Consider the following 22247-nt stretch of genomic DNA (forward strand, 5'->3'; position numbering starts at 1 on the left):
TGACCTCTAATTTCCTGCTTTTAAACTCAGATAAAACTGAAGTTATTGTACTTGGCCCCACAAATCTTAGAAACATGGTGTCTAACCAGATCCTTACTCTGGATGGCATTACCCTGACCTCTAGTAATACTGTGAGAAATCTTGGAGTCATTTTTGATCAGGATATGTCATTCAAAGCGCATATTAAACAAATATGTAGGACTGCTTTTTTGCATTTACGCAATATCTCTAAAATTAGAAAGGTCTTGTCTCAGAGTGATGCTGAAAAACTAATTCATGCATTTATTTCCTCTAGGCTGGACTATTGTAATTCATTATTATCAGGTTGTCCTAAAAGTTCCCTGAAAAGCCTTCAGTTAATTAAAAATGCTGCAGCTAGAGTACTAACGGGGACTAGAAGGAGAGAGCATATCTCACCCATATTGGCCTCTCTTCATTGGCTTCCTGTTAATTCTAGAATAGAATTTAAAATTCTTCTTCTTACTTATAAGGTTTTGAATAATCAGGTCCCATCTTATCTTAGGGACCTCATAGTACCATATCACCCCAATAGAGCGCTTCGCTCTCAGACTGCAGGCTTACTTGTAGTTCCTAGGGTTTGTAAGAGTAGAATGGGAGGCAGAGCCTTCAGCTTTCAGGCTCCTCTCCTCTGGAACCAGCTCCCAATTCAGATCAGGGAGACAGACACCCTCTCTACTTTTAAGATTAGGCTTAAAACTTTCCTTTTTGCTAAAGCTTATAGTTAGGGCTGGATCAGGTGACCCTGAACCATCCCTTAGTTATGCTGCTATAGACTTAGACTGCTGGGGGGTTCCCATGATGCACTGAATGTTTCTTTCTCTTTTTGCTCTGTATGCACCACTCTGCATTTAATCATTAGTGATTGATCTCTGCTCCCCTCCACAGCATGTCTTTTTCCTGGTTCTCTCCCTCAGCCCCAACCAGTCCAGGCAGAAGACTGCCCCTCCCTGAGCCTGGTTCTGCTGGAGGTTTCTTCCTATTAAAAGGGAGTTTTTCCTTCCCACTGTCGCCACGTGCTTGCTCACAGGGGGTCATTTTGACCGTTGGGGTTTTTACGTAATTATTGTATGGCCTTGCCTTACAATATAAAGCGCCTTGGGGCAACTGTTTGTTGTGATTTGGCGCTATATAAATAAAATTGATTGAATTGATTGATTGATACATAATTTCGCAACATCCCATAATGCTGTACACATGCAATTGCTCCAGGCCAGTGGTTTGAATGAAAAAGCTTCAAGTTTGCTTCATTGCGTGGGATTTAAGTTGTTAAAAATGCTTCTGATGCAGGATTTCACCATTTTTACCTGTGGAGGGGGCATTATGAGATGCGCAATGAGAGAGAGTGACTCCAGAGCTTACAGGACATGTCGCATCAAAATCATAACAATTTAGATTTAGGCTGTTAGTGACCATCCAACGATCCACCGGGATTACTTTGTGCACTTCCGTGACTGGTTTCAAAGTATACAGCATTCACAGCAAACAGCTGCAGAGACTTCTGAAAACAAAGTACTCATTAGTACTTGTGTGTTTCCGACAGGTGACATAGCTATTAGAAGCATCAGAACAGAAAATACATAGAATTTATCTTATTAAAATACCATTTACTATTTAAATCCTTAAATATTTTTTGGTAAACAAAGGTGTTTTATCTAACTCATTCTTGTAGACTGCTTTGTTTTGGTGCTCACTGCTGGGAAACTAATAGAGCGTTATCTTCTTTTCTTGCGTTAAACATTTCATTTATGAATTGCAGCACAAAGTTAAAGAACGACAACCAACTAACCACTAAACCACTGTGCTGCCCTAACCCTTTGATACAATGGTAATATTCAGAGCATGTATAATTGTTATTGTGAACACCTCTAGAACTGTGATATAATATGAGAAACAATCTGAAGATACAGCTATTGTTTTATGAATGTTATATTTCTTATAGTGTCATTAATGAGAAAAGTTACAGTGGCATATTAACAAATTCTATCGACTAGTTGAGCGATAGCATGCTTAAAGTGCATATCTCTGGTAAATGAAATGTCAAATAAGCTGATAAATAAATAATGATAATGATGAATAATAATAATTATAAATAAAGATTTATGAAAAAAATTAATGTTTTTTTTTTTTTTTTTGTGCCATATGCCCTGAGAAATTAAGTCATAAACATGGGAAATTTAGCTTGATTTCATCTGCTTTTGATAAATGCTCAAAAAAGTGAATCTGTGAGAAAGGTGGACTTGGTGACATCATGTGAGGCACCACCCCCTCAGACACATTTACTGAAATGAATGACAAAACCAGAAATTTTTGCAGCTCGAAATTGGTGTTTTTTGTGGAATCTGATTGCAAATATGTCAAAATGGTGAACAGGTGTGTTTTGGAAGGATGCAGTAACAGCACTCATAATGTTTATTAGGTGAACAGCTTTCCCAAATATAAGATTTTGAGGAGGAAAATGGGATCTTTTTTAAGTGCCAATCGGATAGGCTGCAGAAATGAAGCTGAGCACAGAGTGGGAATGGTCTTCAAAACATGCCGCTGCATCATGCCATGCTAAGCTAAGCTGCTATGTACGGGAAATGGCAAGTCTTGCAGAGGAAGACACAACTGTGATCATGGAGATTCGGACAGAATGGGATGGCAAATGACGACGATGATCGCTGTTAACAGGAGAGCCGTGACGTGGACCACCTTCCAGCCGTTTGTGTTATCGGTGTGTGTACCGCGGACCGCCATGCTAATAGCTACATGGAGCCAGCGAGTCTGGTGGAGAAATGGCATTTACTGTGTATAAATGGCAGCGCCACACAACTGAACAATAATTTGCCATGGCACTATGTACGAAGACAGCAGGTGTGAAATCAGTGACACATATGTGATTTTTTTTTTTCTGAATACACAGCATTATTACAAAGAGGCAGAGACATACGAGGTCTGTTAGAGAAGTATCTGTCCTTATTATTTTTTTCAAAAACCATATGGATTTGAATGACGTGTGATTACATCAGACATGCTTGAACCCTCGTGGGCATGCAAGAGTTTTTTCACACCTGTCGGTTACGTCATTCGCCTGTGGGCAGTCTTTGAGTGAGGAGTCGCCTACCCTGTCGTCGTTTTTTCATTGTTTAGGAATGGCTCAGAGACTGCTGCTTTGTTTGATCAAAATTTTTTCAAAAACTATAAGGCACAACTGAGTGGACACCATTCGATAAATTCAGCTGGTTTTCGGTAAAAATTTTAACGGCTGATGAGAGATTTTGGTCTGGTAGTGTCACTTTAAGGACGGCCCACGGGACCTGATGGCGATCTGCGCTTCCAGGCGGCGGCGTCTCGCTGTTTTAAGTTGAAAACTTCCACATTTCAGGCTCTGTTGACCCAGGAAGTCGTCAGAGAACAGAGAACTTTCAGAAGAAGTCGGCATGAGGAGTTTATTCGGACATTCCATTGTTAACGGACATTTTGTAATGAAACAACGTGCGGGCAGAGTCGCATGTCGGGCCGGACCCGACCGCGGGGGGGTCGCGACAGGAAAAACACCTCCGTTGGAAACCTTAACGGGCAAGTTGGAACATGCCCAAGCTGTTAAACAATTTCTCAGTTACTCACTTGTTGAAAGCCATCAAAAGCCGCCTGAATTTTACAAATGGTTTTCAACACGGAGGTGTTTTTCCTGTCGCAGCACACACAGATTCGCCGAGTCGTCACGGGAAACGACTCGGCGAATGTGCGCGCACGTCTTTCGTTATAAAATGTCCTTAAACAGTGGAATGTTCGCATAAAGTCCTCATGCCGGCCTCTTCTGAATCTTCTCTGTTCTCTCACGACGTCCTGGGTGAATTAAGCCTTAAATTAGGATGTTTTCAGGTCGAAACAGGCCGACGACGGCGCCTGGAAGTGCTGCGCGATGTCCTGCTCCGTGGGAAGTCCTTACAGCGACAGAAACACCCCATAATCTCTCATCAGCCGTTAAACTTTTCACTGAAAACCAGCTAAATTTCTCGAATAGTGTCCACTCGGATATTCCTCACAGGTCCAGAAAAAATTTTGATAAAGCAATGCGCGCCGTCTCGAGCAGCATGTGAAACAAAGGAATTCAGCCGAGAGGGCTGAACCACATCTCACTCAAGGCCTGCCCACAGGGAAATGACATCACCGACACGCGTGAAAAAACTCACGCATGCGCACGAGGGTTCATTGGTGTAATCGCACGTCATTCAAATCCATATGTTGTGTGTTGGGAGGGTTTGGCTGGACATTTTGGTGTTCTTTTCTTTTCTTTGCTCTCCAGGTGGTATGCAAACTGATTTATTGTCTGTGGAGAAGGTGCTGGCAGAAGAGTCCTTCACCCTCATCAACGTGATGTGCAGCACCTGTGGATGGTGCTCACGTGCAACCTTAAAGACTTTCAGCTGAAGCAGATAATGAGATGGCGTTCTGCATTTAAGCCATGTGTGATTCAAGCAGAATGGCCGGGAACTCGACCTTGTGATGTTCGTTTGTGAGACGCTGAGGACCGCGCCTGGGTTTGACACATCGTGCCTGTGAAGGAGGACGGGTGAGGGACACATGCTGTCAGCACACATCAGAGGTGATTTGATTGTCTGAATAATTGTTAACAGTAACTTGGTATTTTGTTATGCAGTATATGTGAACATTGATGAGAATTGTGCAGCTCGCTTCTCACGGCCATGGCATGTGGACTGATGATCCTCCACCTGTTGTGAGAAGCTGCTCATTTATATAAAGCTTAAATTCAGACCTGAATGTGTTGCTGATAGTGTGTGCCTTTGAAGGATATTAGTTGTAGCTGCTGACTTACCTCACCTTTTCTATCCTTCGCAGAGTCGGTTTGTCGTGTCCACCTGGGGGTGTTTGGTGGTGAACGTGGGTCCAGAAGCGCCGGGCTTCGATCCTTTTGGGCGCTGGAGAGCGTGCCGTCCTTCACTCCACCAGACTGACGCAGTTTACGTTTGTACACTTTGTATTGCACAGAAGGGGGAAAAATAAAATAGTTTTGTTTTTGGAACTGCTTTCTGGTTGTTTTGGCGCTGGGTTCCGTCAGACGCAGGTCCGCTCCTCAACCCGCGTCGACACATAACAGTAGTTCCCGGGCATTCCAAAATGGACCCAGCGGCAGAGGCGGTTCCATTTGCCGAAAGAGTTCAAGAACACTTGGAGAAAATATGGGAGCAATTATAGCATCTCGCAAACCAAATTAAACAAACAGATGCCCGCGTTACGGAGCTTGCAGCGCAAGCCGTTCCGCTTCCTGCTGCTCCAGCTGCGGCACCATCGATACCGGTGCAGATAACTCCGTCATGCAGAGAGTCGGCTTCCGAACTGATTATTTGTCGTCCGGAGCCTTATGCGGGAAACGTTGAAGCCTGTGCTCCGTTTTTGATGCAATGTTCTCTGGTTTTTGCTCATACCATTGCCCAACGGTTGCTGAATCTCAGGCAGGGGAGGCGGAGTGCGGCGGATTATTCTGTGGATTTCCGAATTTTTTCTGCTCAGTCCGGTCGGAATGCCGCAGCATTAAGCGGAGTGTTTGTGGATGGTTTAAATGATCCATTAAAAGACGAGCTAATATCTTTGGTGATTCGTCTGGATGACGGATAAAGGAGCGTGGACGCGAGAGAGGGCGGCCATCAGAGCGGGTTTTTTCGTCTCTGGGCTTTCCCCGACACAGGTCTGGGCTGCCTCTTCTTCGCCTCACTGAGACTCCTCCGACGGGACCTCTGGCTCCTCTTGCGGATGAGTCCATGCAGCTCAGACGGGCTGAAGTCGCTATATTGCCCCGTCATATAAGCGTCAAGAAAAATAGTGGTGACGTATCTCCAGGTGTTCTGGGACAGGCAAAATAATACACACACAAAAAAAAAATTGTTTGGGCTGATGTTTTTTTCTGAAAGGGGTTATAAATTGTTTGGGGATTCAGAGGCGTTTCTGGTGGAGTGAACGACAGGCGGTTCGAAGCCCGTCTGGACTCAGTTGATCGTTGGTTTTCATTATTTGTATTTAGGTATTTTCTGTTTGGGTCTGGGGTCGTTTTGTTTTGTTGTTTTTTATTTCCCTACTTCCCTAACCCCAACCTCACTCGCCCCAAGACCGTTCGTCTTGTGGGTTGTGGGGTGGTGCAGGTTGGTCACGCTGAGCGTTCTCAGAAGACCTCTGCACCTAGGGGGGGGTGGTTAGGGGCGTTTTTTTCTGGTTTGGTTAGGGCCCGGTTCCACTCCAGCCTTGGTGGGCCTTTGTACCGTTCGTCATTGGTGTTGCCGGGGTGTGGTGCAGCGGGAACATACCTCAGTCGGAGGGGTGGGCCGATCTGTTGCCGTTCGCCATTTCGGTAGTTCCACCCCTCCCGATAGGCTGGGGTATGGTCGGGATGGGGCACCGGACGTATTTCCAGTTTCCGCTGCGCCTTGGGGTTGGGGCCGGGTTAGTTTTTCCTGTTCCCTTCCCCGGCTTGATGTTTTGTGCCGTTCGCCAAAACTGAGCCGCCGAAAGGCTCTGGGAGGGACCTGGGGTCTTTCGGGGTGCTGGGGAAGGTAACAGAGTTTATCGGTTGTTTTATTGCCCCCGGGGTTGTTTAATGTAGTCCTCCGGGGGTTGGAATTTTGTGTTTTTTGTTTCCTTCCAGGTTCCACCTCCAGGGTTGATGGGACGGTCCTCTGGGGGGGGAATTGGCTTGTGGGGCCGACTAGCCAAGTGTGGCCGGGTCTGGGGTTCCTGGGTTGTGGGGAGGGTGCCTCCTGGGGTTTGATGGTACGGTCCTCTGGGGGGCGCCGTTTGCTCAATGTGTACCTGGGGACCTCTGTGGGATTCCGGTTTTGGCTATTTCTCCGGGAACTGGCGGTAAAGGCCTTCTGGGGGGTGTTGGGCTCTGCAAGTCGTTCTGGGGGGGTTGTTTGTTATTTTTCTTTGTGCTTTATGTTTGTATTGTGTTTGTGGGGCTGTGTTGGGTTTTTGCATTTGGGAGTTTTTTCTTTTCTTCCCGGGGTTGGATGGGACGGTCCCTGGGGAGGTTTTGGGTGGGTTTTGTGTTTTTCTTGTATGTTAGGTTGTACTTGGGACTCTTTTGGGGTTTTTGTTGATGCCAGCCGGCCTTCCAGCTGCGGTGCCCTGTCCTGCTGTCTGTGGTGGACCTTGGGAGCGTTACGCTGTCTACTTCTTGACGAGGACCCGGAGGGAGGTGCTGTTCTCGGACCTGGTCTGTTCGGTCGCCGGGAGGCTTCCCGTTAAAAAACCCATATAGTTAAAAAAAAAAATAAAAGTGTCGGTTTCCCTCGTATGTTGATCGCAAAACACAAGGATCTGACTTGAAGCCAAATTAAAGCTATATTACATTTGTACACAAAAGCAACTTGGATTCACTGTATGTAACAAGCAAAAAGTGGAATGTACATGAACACAGGCAGAATGGCTTTCAGGCAACTACAAGTCGGTTCAAGATGTTATGTAATGATTAGGATCAAAATGGATGTTAATCTGTCATGCATTTTTCAGGCACACTCTGGCTTATTTTACTTGTATAAACTGTATAACTGTATAACTGTATACTTGTATAAATATATACTAATATTAGGGTCTGCACAAGGTAAAGATGTTGGAAAGTTGGAAGAAATCATTTATGATCTGGTATACAATTTGTTAAAAGATAGTGTTGACTGGAGTAAAATATTCCCTTTAAAACTCTTAAGGGCAAGAACCAAAATATATAAATAAAGAAATGTTTTAAAATTAATGGCTTATTCTCAAAAGACAAGCTGAGGTCAGAGGCACTAATACTAGTAGCACTGCTATCATTCTGTATACGCTTCTACAAAATGGCCTCTTGTACAGTATTTACTGAGTTAGCATTCATCTCAAGCATAATACATCTCATATGAAGAGAGAAAAAGTGAGTCCGCAGGTACTACAACCATACATTGCAGATGATCCAAAGGTTTTGAACAGCATAGATTTAGCCTTGTGTGCTTCTACATTTTTGTGCCTTCAGGGACAAGCAGACAGTTCTAGAATATTACATTAAACTGAGTGGAAGATGAGTCTAATAATCCAGTTCCGATGCCACTGAAAAATATGTGCTATTCAAGGCTTCCTGATGCTATGTAATTTTTACAGTATAACAACTGCTTGTAATGAATGCACTCATTACAAAGCATTTGTAATGAGTGCATATTAATAAGAGATTGCACCACTAACAACTAAATGTGTGTTATCTCACCTCTTTACATTTCAAACCTATGTATGACCACATATGAAATAAAACCTAGAAGGAAAAACCTCTGACCCAGTGTATATCCTATTGTGCTATAGTTGCTGGGTTCTTACAAAATGAAGTTCCTCTATTATCCTTGGCACAAACCTGTGGAACCAGAGTGACCTGATAAAGCAGCGCAGAGATGTGAAGAACAACACCATGGTACTAGACTTTATGGATTACTGATGCTTACTAAGGCCAGCTGGCTGGGGCATTATCTTGATCAGTCTGTTTAACTGAATGACAGTCAGCAGGACTGGTGTATATGAGTGAAAGTCATTGGCGTGACCTCTGAATACCACATACGTAACCCATTAGTCTGGTATTTGTGCACTCTGGGCGAGGTCAGTTTATCTTAGGTGTTTCATATTTGTTTAGCAGAGAAGATAAGCTACCTGCTTCCATTGGTCATAAGCCATGTCTGTGGCACTAACCAGGTGCTGCCAGTAAAATAAAGTAGAAACACAAATGGCTTGTGACAGACAAACACATGATTATGCTGGTAAAACACAATCTTATGTCATTTGCATGTCTAAAAAGAAAAAGCGGGATATGTTTGTGGAGAGAGGCCCTCTTGACAGAGGGGAAACAGGAATTTTACAGCTTCCAGTGAGTAATGGAAAATGAGTATGCATAATAATATCAATCAATCAATTTTATTTATATAGCGCCAAATCACAACAAACAGTTGCCCCAAGGCGCTTTATATTGTAAGGCAAGGCCATACATAATTACGTAAAAACCCCAACGGTCAAAACGACCCCCTGTGAACAAGCACTTGGCGACATAATAATACAGTACAAGTCACCCACCCTTAACAAAGCTAACCAAGCTCCTTCATTCACTTGCATGTTCCACAGAAGATCAGTGCATCGCTATTACCTGCAGCCTAGTTTATATTTATGGATGCTGTGATGCTTAAGAAATTGTCTTTGACATAAGCTATAGCAGTTCAATATCATCAGGTAACATTAGTGATAAGAATGAGTGAGTGAGCTAAGCAGAGGCTCTACTAGGACTAAGCTACTGTTAGCAGGCAAAACCAGAGGCATTTCACAGAGTCAGCAGATAAGTGTGTCCCATATGGTAATAGCCTTAGCTACAGTGACCCAAATGGCCCTGCTCGTGATAAGGGACTGGGCTTTCCTGACCTGACCACTGGCCCATTTTTCTACGTAGATCATCCACCTTTTTTCCCCTCATTTGCTCATTGAAAACAGGTAAGACCAAATATCAGTGACTGGCTCCACATCAACACCTGCATTTAGTAAAACAACACTTTCCTGCACACGTGTTCTTGCCTACTGAAGCTTAGCCAGAGGTCTTGTGCAAGTCATCAGTTAATTACAGTGTAGTTGACAGCTAGAAAGTAAAAGTGCTTTTCACATAAACATGATTAACAAGTAAATCGGGCATACTAAGATTAGATTTCAGTGTGAAAATGTAGAAACAATTACTCTGACATTTCAAATTCAATTTGCCTTAGATCTGCTATCACTGTTCCATGCTGTTACAATCCCAAAAAGAAAGAATGAAATGACATGTAAGATGTAAGATCTTGCACCTTATAAATCAGAATCAGAATCAAATTTATTGCCAATTACGTTCGTAGATACAAGGAATATAATCTGGTGTTATTGGTGCATAAACAATAAGAAAAGAAAAACACTTAAATAAGAAGTAAAAAGAGTCAAATAGACAAAACTATATTCATGGTTAAATAAATAAACCATAATGAAATGGATGTGAAACACATTAATTGAATGGTAAATACAGGCATGTGCATCTCCTTTGTAAAACAATGCATGTTTAGATGCATTTGCTATGATTTGATTTGATTGTAGAACAATTCAATTCTATGTGAGTCAGTTCAGCATAATCAGATACAGTTCTTTAACATAGGCATTAATTTACCATGATAAATTAAAGTAAGCCAAAAGTTGCATTGCTTACCTTGATATACATATTTCATGAAAAACTATGGACCTTTTTCATGTTTTTGCTAATGTACTGTAGCATCTGGGCTCTGCCTCTGGTTTTTGTTTGCCACTGGGGGCAGCAACACATACAGTCGCAGAGAGCGCAGCATAAAGAAGCCCAGAACAAAAAGCCAGCTGTTGTTAGCATGTCCTAAATAGCATAGCATAGGTTTCCCATTCTGAACTGTTATAGCACAATTAAGAAAGTGTCAACCAAATGTAAAGTTCAAGCAGGTAAATTTATCCTGGCACTAAAGGACATGTTGGTTTTATTGTTACGTCGCAATAAAACATTGTGAACAACCTCCCAAGATCCTCCCAACGACCTTTGAACTTTTACAAGAATTTGCAGATGTGGAATTAGGAAAGATTCTTAAATTAACATATGCATAACCATCGACAGAGTCACAGTCTATATAGATTGATTCAGCTGGCCACATATCAATTACTTTAAAATTGATTTTGTTTTGTATCGATTAACTGTTACACCCCTAGTCATCTTATGACTTCCATCACAGGATCTGATTGATTCAGCAAACTCACCCTTGTATCACAAAGCAACCAAATTTCCTGTATCTTTAAATCAACATTTGAAAAACGTATCTGCGGCTGAATCCAATACTATGCCAAAGTACAATTGGCAATATGGAGCAAAGAAAGACTTGGTCTTTGAGATTTTTCCCATTCTTTCCACATCAGATATGGCCAAACTGATCTTCCAGTTTGGATAAAACACTTTTCCTCAGTACATTCCCAAAAGTATGACACCGCCCTGGCCTTTTCCACGCAGGCAATGTCCACTGACCACGTCAGACCCAGTGTCTAGCTCAAAGCTAAATCCAGACAGACAGTGGAAAACTAGAGACACGTCAACCATGCCCTAACAAATTCAATTCAAATTCAATTATGATTTGAGCTTTATCAGAAGTGTGAAGTCACAGTTTATTCAGGTCATTAGCCTTTCCTGTCCACATACACAAGAGTGTCAAAATGTCAGACACTGTTCTGTAAAAACAACTGTGGTGATATTTGGAAAATTTGCAAACTATAAGTATGAAGGAAAATTTTTGTGTGATCGAATAAAAGCAAACAATGGTAGGACAGATGCCACACAGCATGAGACGTCTTTTCTCAAGGGAGTGAAAATATGTAGCTCGTGGCGAAAGCAGTTCCTGACATTTGGAACTGCACTTAGGAAGGGGCAGTCCAACTGCTGTGATAATTCCTCTCCCATAGGAGTTGAAAGAGAAAGTCCAGTACAGTGCTGAAAACTATAAAAAGTCGGGTTATTGCATGGCTACAAGTTTACAGTGCTCGTGTTCATTTTATCCCATATTTTCTTTTCCTTGTAGCCTCCTGCTTTCTCGAACAAGATACATTTGGTCTCTCCTCCCTCCCCACTCAGAATGGTATAGCGCATACTGCAGCAAAACTCCAGAAAAAACAACTCTTTTGAAAAAGAGAGAAAAAAGCCAGTATGACGGTTTGTCTCCCACCTCGTTCAACTGAGTCCCGTAGCCGTACTGTGCCTCTGTCTGTCTGCTGCTGTCCCGACCACAGGAAGCACCCAGTGCTTCTGTGACACTGTGCTACAGTTCAGCTCTCCCTTCAGTCTCAGCCACTGGAGTTAATGACCATGTGAAATGTTGTCATTCCTCACGCATTGCTGCAGCCGGAGATCCATGCCTAGACATGGATTCTCTCTCTCTCTCTCTCTCTCTCTCTCTCTCTCTCTCTCTCTCTCTCTCTATCACAAAGGCACTTTCTTTCAGTTATCTGTAGTTAGGAAAAGATAGAGATGGAAAGCAATAGATAAGCAAATACAGTGAGACTATTTTCAGTATGAGAAAACGGCCTGCTAAATATGATGGGCAAAATTTTTTTTTCTCTCTCAGGTTTCAACATGCGTTAACAGTGGGGTTTTTTATGCATGACAATATGACCCAAGATGATGATTTAACAGGGCTCATGAACCAGAAAAAAGGTAACAATAAGTTCACTTTACGGTAGCTGGACTTCTTGTAGGCCTTCAAAAGTTTTCACCACTCATCCAAGTGTATCCCCAATGTGTGGTATCATTATCATTGTGTATCCACAATGATAATGTGTGGTATCCCCAATATACCTGCAGGAGGAGGTAGTTGCTGTTATAAAACAAACACGCTCAACCTGTTCAACAAAAGAGATCATTATAATGGTTGAGAGCCGTTAAAGTGTACTTGTCTCAAGACAATCATTGGGTGTGTCCTCCCTGACAAAGACTATATGTCAGACTCTGATCGCTTTTGTTGAACATAGTGACTTTGTTTATTTTTCAATAGAAACAGTTCCCTTTAAGGGTATATATTGGAAAACCACACCATCTTACTTTTTAGGACTGAAAAAAGCTCACGTGTTTGAGCTTTGAAACATCATGATACTTTAATGTTGATATACTGCCAATACCAAGTTCTGATCTAATACTTGTATTTGCACAGAGACATACTGCAAGCAAATTCACCTTTATCCTATGTACTCGTATATGCTACATAATGGGAGAGCTCAGATACACACTGAGGACTGGAAAAAACATCTTCAATCCAAGCTGCTCTTTCATGTTATTTATGTTTACAAAATAAAAACCATTTTATACAGCCCATCGAGTCCACTTAGTAAAGTATTGCAGTAGTAAAACTACAACACTCAGACTAATATTCATTGAACATTTTAGTAGGCAAATGTATCATCACCATCGTCATATGCAAAAATGATTTCTTTGTTTTGTTCTTTTTTTTTGTCTTCAAAAGTAGACATTTGCTCTGGGGGGCTTACATCTCCACACCCCCTGGATATGGGCCTGTACAGTACCTATCAGAAGGAGGAAAATAGACAGGATGGCAAGAAAAAACTTGTTTATTTATGTGGAAAATCTACCTGATTGGCTGGAAAGGAGCGTATCACATGCACCATCCATGGAGAAATGGACCTGGTGCACATTTGAAGTGAAGGAGAGCAAATATGCTTTTAAAATGTGCATCAGTGTAGCACTGAGAGAGCGCTGACTGACACTGCACTTATGAAGCAGAAACAAAATAGACATGCACTGGTGATAATTTGTTTCACTAAAATAGCCTTGAACGGAAGGGAAGGGGAGTGTAAATATGTTTTTAAATTGTGCAACAACGAGCTGTTACTGAAGCAGCAGAGAGCGCTGCATGTTCATTCCACACTTATGAAGTGAAGTGAGACTGAACTTGTGTGGACATGTTTAATTTATCTGGTATCATCAATCAAAAAATGCCTTGATTGGGCCTGATATTGACCACTTAGTTTAGATCGAGGCATCCCTACTTGAAGACCAATAAGACTTCCAGTTGCTACACAGTAAACTTGTAGATATCTCTCTAAATGAATGAGAACCTTAATTTACAGAGAAACAGCAGTTGTGAGGATATTCAGGAACCACTTGTATTTAAATTCTCTAATCGTAACTGCATGCGACTGTTCGGGTCACCACAAGCCCTCTGGTTCTCTATCATATTGCACACAAAGGAATGAATAGCAAGAGCCTATGAGACAGTGGACAAGAGCACCCGAGATGGATTAGATACAGAAAAAAATATTCAGGGTCCAACCCACACTGTACAGCCATGCATGGAGGGCTGTTGTAGCCAGTAGAAAATCGCACAGACCAGCACTATTTTGGGCAGCCATCCAGCCAGCAGCCAGAAAGGAACCAGGACAGTAGTGTACACCAGTACCAGACATGATTATGACGCTGCCCTGTGCCCTGACATATCCAGTGGTTTCCTGCTGTACATACATGATATCACCCCAATGATAGCAGCCAGAAACTGCATGTATGTGCACCTTGCTTTGTCTTGGATGTCGGGGATAACAAATGGTGGGGCAACAAATCTGAGGAAGTGACCTTTAGCTTGAATGTACAAAAATCCACTACTAAGCTACTGCGCAGGGAGCTCATTCTTGACACATCTGGAACATTTTTCTCTTAACTGGGGGAGGGCAAAGGGGGTGGTGTAAGTAAACTCAAGGGAAAGAGGACGGAGAAGTGTTGTAAAACCTACAGTCGTGGTTAAAAGACTTCTTTACTGTTTAAACATATAAAATCACACAGATCAGGAACAAATGCCAGATGTAACTCAGTATTCCAATGCAACCGGAATAAAACCAAGAGAGTCTGTAAATCTATGAGGTCAATATTGTGAAAACAGCCTCTGACACATCCCTTGGTGTTAATGAAGGTAAGACTTGTAGTCAAACTATTTATGCTACTATTGGGGAAGAAGAAACATTTGACAAATTGCTGTCTGCAGATAAACCAGGGCAGCAGTGTAAATTGTAAATTGATTTGCATTTGTAATAATCCTATTCAGCCTGTCCAACAGACCGTTGTTACATTGTTTGGCACATACACACTGAGTACTCCGCAGGTTCATCATGTAGAACGCCGTGGGGTGCAGTGCCTTTTGATGCAGGCATGTATCCTCAGTGAAAAACACAGACAGACTGAATCTATGGGTAAAGGTGCCCTGACACTTGCACGACTTTGATCCACAGACTTGTACGCACATCGTCGTGACGATCCCACCCACTGTCTTCCAGCTGGAGCCCGTGCTTTGTTCCACTGGCTGCCACGCGTTGTGCGCTGAATGCTGCGTATATAAATAATTCTCTTCGAGTTGGCTGTTGAAAACAGCACTAATCGCTTCCGGAATCACAGCGGACCGCTCCAGCAGCAGTGTTCCTCGCACGTGCTGAAGAGGTGGAGAAGCATTTGGAGCCATCTAAAAAGGTAATTATTTGTCATGTTTATTTTGTAATGGCTTGGTAAAACAGGTTGCATGTTCTTTGCTTCAAGAAGGAAAGCACTTTTACAGCTGCACACAATCTTGTGGTGCAGCTGTAAAAGTATGTGATAGATTTACATCTCATTCTAATTGATCAGATGAGCTGCGCTCTGATGCGATCACTCGCATTGTTTCACTTCTTCTTTACTTAACTTGATGAGCTGCACGTGCCATCTCATGCACCATCAAGCATCAACACGTAGTGTTGGCAGGTAGATCACGCAACATTCACAGCCATTTCAGTTTGTTGCAGGATTTTTGATGCGTGAGAGATTTTTAAACAATTCAAAATTCTCTTCGTGCAACTTGCACATGGCGGCGCACATCTCACATTCAATCTACACCGGTTCACAGCAAGTTTACTCACCAGTACGACACACTGCATACAGGTGTATGAATCAAAAGTCATGCAAGTGTCAGGGGGCCTTAACAGTGCCACCAATGTCTGTAACTTGCCCAAGAAAAGTGGACAAAGTCCCTTAAACGTGTCCCAGATGTGACAATCTGAACAATAAGACAATATTTAATACAGAACATTTTCAATGTAATCCTGTACACACTGTGCGCACCATTGAGGAAAGCCGGAAAAACAGTAGACTTTTCAGTGTTCTCTGGTAGACTGCAGAACGCTACAAAAATGCAAGGTTCCATTCATTCATCAAAAACATTCCAGTGTAGTGCTGCAGTCGTCATGAGAAAAAACAAAACAAAAAAAATAACTCAATAATTTTGGCAGTAACAGGACTGGATTTAGTGCTGAGCACAGACAGACAGACAGACAGACAGACAGACGGACAGATGGACATAAAGCCTTAGCATATGACGACAGTACGGGCCCCATATGTGCTGTATGCATTTTGTATTTTTCGCAGAACCCGTACATATTGCATGTGCATGTCAAAAAACCTCCGTGGGCAGTCTGCGGCCGTTCTACGGCAATGACCACAGACCATGGTTTAGCCAGTTTTCCTTTCGTAGACTGCTCCACAGCAGCATGTTGAGAGTAAGGCTTAGACAGCTGGCAGAACAAAGTCTTCCAATGCAGACCATTGTCGAAGCAATCATATTGTCCCACTTTCGTGCTGATTATGTGAAATGAGATGAGAAACTTCCTTGGTAAATCATACTGAGCCCAGGCTGCACTCTCCAAGGAAGGACTTAATTTTACAACCATCTCCCCGGGGAACGAGCCAACTGCTACAGAGGAGACAGTGCAGGTAAGAATCTGTCAGATCTGACCTTTAACAATTAATCCCTTCTTATTTTAGAAGCCATAAGAAGTCTGTTATCAAGCTAACCTACTTTGTCAAAAAGTGTTTGGGGGACAATGGCGCCATTTCTGTGAAACTGTGGCCTCGAATGATTGCTAAGTAACTCTAACTGGTAAAAAACAAAAACAAACAAAAAAACAAGTTACTTAATTTTGTCTGGGGAATACTAGAGGCTTACAGCACTGAAATGGGTTATAAATTGGAGCAGAAGGGCTGTGTTCTTCCGAGGTGGTGGTGCAGGTCATTTCAAAACTCCTCACAGGGGACTCAACAGACAACACAAAACAATTTTGTTATGACAGGTATTCATAACTCCGAGATCCTCCCGAGTGACCGAGCTCCTCACCCTATCTCTAAGGGAGCCCCCAGCCACCCTGCGGCGGAAACTCATCTCGGCCGCTTGTACTCGTGATCTCATTCTTTCGGTCATGAGCCAATCTCATGACCATAGGTGAGGATCGGAACGTAGATCGATTGGTAAACTGAGAGCTTTGCCCCCCTACTCAGCTCTATCTTCACCACGGACGGTCCGATACAGCGACCACATCACTGCAGATGCTGCAACGATCCGTCTATTCGATCTCACGCCCCATCCATCCATCACTCATGAACAAGACCCCGAGATACTTAAACTCCTCCACTTGAGGCAAGGACACTCCACCATCCTGAAGAGGGCAAAGCACCTTTTTCCGGTCGAGAACCATGGCCTCGGATTTAGAGATGCTGATTCTTATCCCAGGACACTTCACACTCGGCTGCAAGTGTGATCACCCTATAGTTGGAACACACTCTCCGGTCCCCCCTTCTTAAACAGAGGGCCCACCACCCCGGTCTGCCAATCCAGAGGCACTGTCCCTGATCGCCACGCGATGTTGCAGAGGCGTGTCAGCCAAGACAGTCCCACAACATCCAGACATTTAAGGTACTCAGGACGGATTTCATCCACCCCAGGAGCATGCCACCAAGGAGCTTTCTAACCACCTCGGTGACTTCGGCCTGGGTAATGGATGAGTCCGCCTCTGAGTCCCCAGTCTCTGCTTCCTCTTCGGAAGACGTGATGATGGGATTGAGGAGATCCTTGAAGTATTCCTTCCACTGCCCAACAACAACCCAGTCAGGGTCAACAGCTCCCCACCCGCACCGTAAATAGTGCTGGTGGAGAGCTGCTTCCGCCTCCTGAGGCACCGGACGGTTTGCCAGAATCTCTTCAAGGCCGACCGATAGTCCTCCTCCATGGCCTCCCCGAACTCCTCCCAGCCAGAGTTTTTGCCACTGCGACCGCACGGGCTGCGGCACGCTTGGCCTGCCGGTACCTGCCAGCTGCCTAAGCACTCGGTCACTTGGGAGGAGCTCGGAGTCGAGCCGCTGCTCCTCCATATCGAAAGGAGTCCGTTGAAGTGTCTCGGGCATCTTTCCCGGATGCCCCCTGGACGCCTCGCTGGAGAGGTGTTCCGGGCACGTCCCATTGGGAGGAGGCCCCGGGGAAGACCCAGGACACGCTGGAGGGAAAGCATCTCTCGGCTGGCTTGGGAACGCCTTGAGGTTCCCCCGGAGGAGCTGGGAGAGGTGTGTGTGGATTGGGAGGTCTGGGGCGGCTTTGCTTGAGCTGCTGCCCCCGCAACCCGACTCCGGATAAAGCGGAAGAAAATGGATGGATGGATAGAAGGTATTCATAACAATAGTGTGAGTTGAGGATTAAAGGAGAGTCATGATGATACAATACACTGCAGGCAGGAAAACATTTGCATGGTTATTCCCAAAATGTGCAGATTATTATTTGCCATGCCGAAGGTGATGTGATGGCTAGCTTGCCAAAAATCAGTTTTTCATTATTTTGGTGGCTGAAATACACAAACTTGAAAGAGAACAAAAGCTAAGCCAATTATTCAGCAAAATAAATAGTCAACTGACAGAAAATGAGCATTTTTTTTATTATTATAAACAATTCACCACCAAGCAATTCATGGTCCAATTGCAAACATTTGATGTTTTTTTTCATTAGCATGTTATGTATTTGTTTTGAATTGAATACTTTCTTCCAAGTACAAATATTAAATCAATTTAAGGAACAGTTTTTGGCTCTGATAAGATATTTCAAAAATTAATATAGGTTGGACATAAAGAGTTTTTCCTCAATGGTCCAGGGGCCAATAGCTTCTCAATTTACTGGTCCTCCCCAGTTTTCCCAGTCATTCTCAACTGGTGGTTAGAAAGTCTTTACAACTTTCCTAATGAATGCCTTGAACAAAACATGCTTACATGTTCAAAGCAGCTGGATTTCACCTGAAACCAGGGCCAGTTGGAAAGTGGGAGTCCTAAACACAAGATTATTGATCACTGCAGCTATGGCTGCATCCTAACACTTACGAGTGAAACAAAGTATTGTGGCCCAAAGTGTCTCAAAAATCCAAGAAATCTGAAGTTGGGTCATACAGGCCTCTACTGGTGGTTGGCTCTCACTGCGGTATTGTATCAGTTCCTGTTCCGGAGCACAGCGGTGTTTTGCTGTATCTGTTAGCTGTTTAATCTGTGCAGTTAGATTGATCTAGTTACCTAGATAAGGATTTGTTTCACAGTGTAATCTTCACGTGCACTTTGTGTGTTTTAGGAATCCGCTAGCTTAGCGCAGCTACTAGCTCTTAGCCAATTTAGCATGGAGGCTTCTCCTGTTTCTCCCGCACTTTTCTGCTCTGGGTGTGAAATGTTTAGCTATTCCTCGGCCTCCTTTAGCAGTAATGGTACTTGTAATAAGTGTAGCTTATTCGTAGCTTTGGAGGCCAGGCTGGGCGAATTGGAGACTCGGCTCCGCACCGTGGAAAATTCTACAGCTAGCCAGGCCCCTACCAAGGTAGCTTAGCCGCCGTTAGTTTCCCTCTGGCAGATCACGAGCAGCCGGGAAAGCAGGCCGACTGGGTGACTGTGAGGAGGAAGCGTAATTCTAAACAGAGCCCCGTGAACACCGCCAACCCGTTCACATTTCTAACCGTTTTTCCCCACTCAACGACACACCCACCGAGGATCAAACTCTGGTTATTGGCGACTCTGTTTTGAGAAATGTGAAGTTAGTGACACCAGCAACCATAGTCAATTGTCTTCCGGGGGCCAGAGCAGGCGACATTGAAGGAAATTTGAAACTGCTGGCTAAGGCTAAGCGTAAATTTGGTAAGATTGTAATTCATGTCGGCAGTAATGACACCCGGTTACGCCAATCGGAGGTCACTAAAATTAGCATTGAATCGGTGTGTAACTTTACAAAAACAATGTCAGACTCTGTAGTTTTCTCTGGGCCCCTCCCCAATCGGACCGGGAGTGACATGTTTAGCCGCATGTTCTCCTTGAATTGCTGGCTGTCTGAGTGGTGTCCAAAAAATGAGGTGGGCTTCATAGATAATTGGCAAAGCTTCTGGGGAAAACCTGGTCTTGTTAGGAGAGACGGCATCCATCCCACTTTGGATGGAGCAGCTCTCATTTCAAGAAATCTGTCCAATTTTCTTAAATCCTCCAAACCGTGACTATCCAGGGTTGGGACCAGGAAGCAGAGTTGTAGTCTTACACACCTCTCTGCAGCTTCTCTTCCCCTGCCATCCCCTCATTACCCCATCCCCATAGAGACGGTGCCTGCTCCCAGACCACCAATAACCAGCAAAAAGCTATTTAAGCATAAAAATTCAAAAAGAAAAAATAATATAGCACCTTCAACTGCACCACAGACTAAAACAGTTAAATGTGGTCTATTAAACATTAGGCCTCTCTCTTCTAAGTCCCTGTTAGTAAATGATATAATAATTGATCAACATATTGATTTATTCTGCCTTACAGAAACCTGGTTACAGCAGGATGAATATGTTAGTTTAATGAGTCAACTCCCCCGAGTCACACTAACTGCCAGAATGCTCGTAGCACGGGTCGAGGCGGAGGATTAGCAGCAATCTTCCATTCCAGCTTATTAATTAATCAACAACCCAGACAGAGCTTTAATTCATTTGAAAGCTTTTAATCTTAGTCTTGTCCATCCAAATTGGAAGTCCCAAAAACCAGTTTTATTTGTTATTATCTATCGTCCACCTGGTCGTTACTGTGAGTTTCTCTGTGAATTTTCAGACCTTTTGTCTGACTTAGTGCTTAGCTCAGATAAGATAATTATAGTGGGCGATTTTAACATCCACACAGATGCTGAGAATGACAGCCTCAACACTGCATTTAATCTATTATTAGACTCAACTGGCTTTGCTCAAAATGTAAATGAGTCCACCCTCCACTTTAATCATATCTTAGATCTGTTCTGACTTATGGTATGGAAACTGAAGACTTAACAGTATTCCCTGAAAACTCCCTTCTGTCTGATCATTTCTTAATAACATTTACATTTACTCTGATGGACTACCCAGCAGTGGGGAATAAGTTTCATTACACTAGAAGTCTTTCAGAAAGCGCTGTAACTAGGTTTAAGGATATGATTCCTTCTTTATGTTCTCTAATGCCATATACCAACACAGTGCAGAGTAGCTACCTAAACTCTGTAAGTGAGATAGAGTACCTCGTCAATAGTTTTACATCCTCATTGAAGACAACTTTGGATGCTGTAGCTCCTCTGAAAAGAGAGCTTTAAATCAGAAGTGCCTGACTCCGTGGTATAACTCACAAACTCGCAGCTTAAAGCAGATAACCCGTAAGTTGGAGAGGAAATGGCGTCTCACTAATTTAGAAGATCTTCACTTAGCCTGGAAAAAGAGTCTGTTGCTCTATAAAAAAAGCCCTCCGTAAAGCTAGGACATCTTACTACTCATCACTAATTGAAGAAAATAAGAACAACCCCAGGTTTCTTTTCAGCACTGTAGCCAGGCTGACAAAGAGTCAGAGCTCTATTGAGCCGAGTATTCCTTTAACTAGTAATGACTTCATGACTTTCTTTGCTAATAAAATTTTAACTATTAGAGAAAAAATTACTCATAACCATCCCAAAGATGTATCGTTATCTTTGGCTGCTTTCAGTTATGCCGGTATTGGTTAGACTCTTTCTCTCCGATTGTTCTGTCTGAGTTATTTTCATTAGTTACTTCATCCAAACCATCAACATGTCTATTAGACCCCATTCCTACCAGGCTGCTCAAGGAAGCCCTACCATTATTTAATGCTTCGATCTTAATATGATCAATCTATCTTTATTAGTTGGCTATGTACCACAGGCTTTTAAGGTGGCAGTAATTAGGAAGGAAGTGTTTGCTGTTTGTGCACCTTTGAGCGTTCTCTCTGTGTGTTGAGTGTGGACTCACATAATGATTCCTTCTTTCACAGACTCGGTTTGTCGCGGCCACCTGGGGGGTGTCGGCGGGGTCCTTGGGTCCGAATTGGTTCTGGCTCTGGACCGTTGGCGCTGCTGGGAGCGCACCGCAAAACCACCACGCCAGACCGCGCACTTTTATATTTTTTTCACAGCACTGTTATGTTCATTAAACTCTGTTATCCTTTGTACCGTGCTCTGCTTATTTTATACTGGGTCCTTCAAACGCTGGTCGGTTCTCCGGGCTGCGTCCGACACATAACACAGATGATACCCAGCTTTATCTATCCATGAAGCCAGAGGACACACACCAATTAGCTAAACTGCAGGATTGTCTTACAGACATAAAGACATGGATGACCTCTAATTTCCTGCTTTTAAACTCAGATAAAACTGAAGTTATTGTACTTGGCCCCACAAATCTTAGAAACATGGTGTCTAACCAGATCCTTACTCTGGATGGCATTACCCTGACCTCTAGTAATACTGTGAGAAATCTTGGAGTCATTTTTGATCAGGATATGTCATTCAAAGCGCATATTAAACAATATGTAGGACTGCTTTTTTGCATTTACGCAATAT

General features: G+C 43.3%; 1 protein-coding gene across 8 annotated transcripts in view; it reads right to left on the reverse strand.

Annotated features, from left to right (window-relative positions):
- Window positions 1-22247, reverse strand: part of LOC117516344 (muscleblind-like protein 2a) — a 200057-nt gene that overhangs the window by 155923 nt on the left and 21887 nt on the right. For 5 of the 8 annotated variants that reach the window (XM_034177319.1, XM_034177333.1, XM_034177356.1 and 2 more), the window contains exon 2: window positions 11760-12039. The exons of 1 other annotated variant lie outside the window; for it this stretch is intronic. The gene's annotated coding sequence lies outside the window, so the exon portion shown is untranslated. Of the gene's footprint in view, window positions 1-11759; window positions 12040-22247 lie in introns of those variants that run through there. 2 more of the 8 variants (XM_034177341.1, XM_034177326.1) reach the window with 2 other exon arrangements.

The sequence above is a fragment of the Thalassophryne amazonica genome, chromosome 1, assembly GCF_902500255.1.
Source record: "Thalassophryne amazonica chromosome 1, fThaAma1.1, whole genome shotgun sequence".
In the NCBI taxonomy this organism is placed as follows: domain Eukaryota; kingdom Metazoa; phylum Chordata; class Actinopteri; order Batrachoidiformes; family Batrachoididae; genus Thalassophryne; species Thalassophryne amazonica.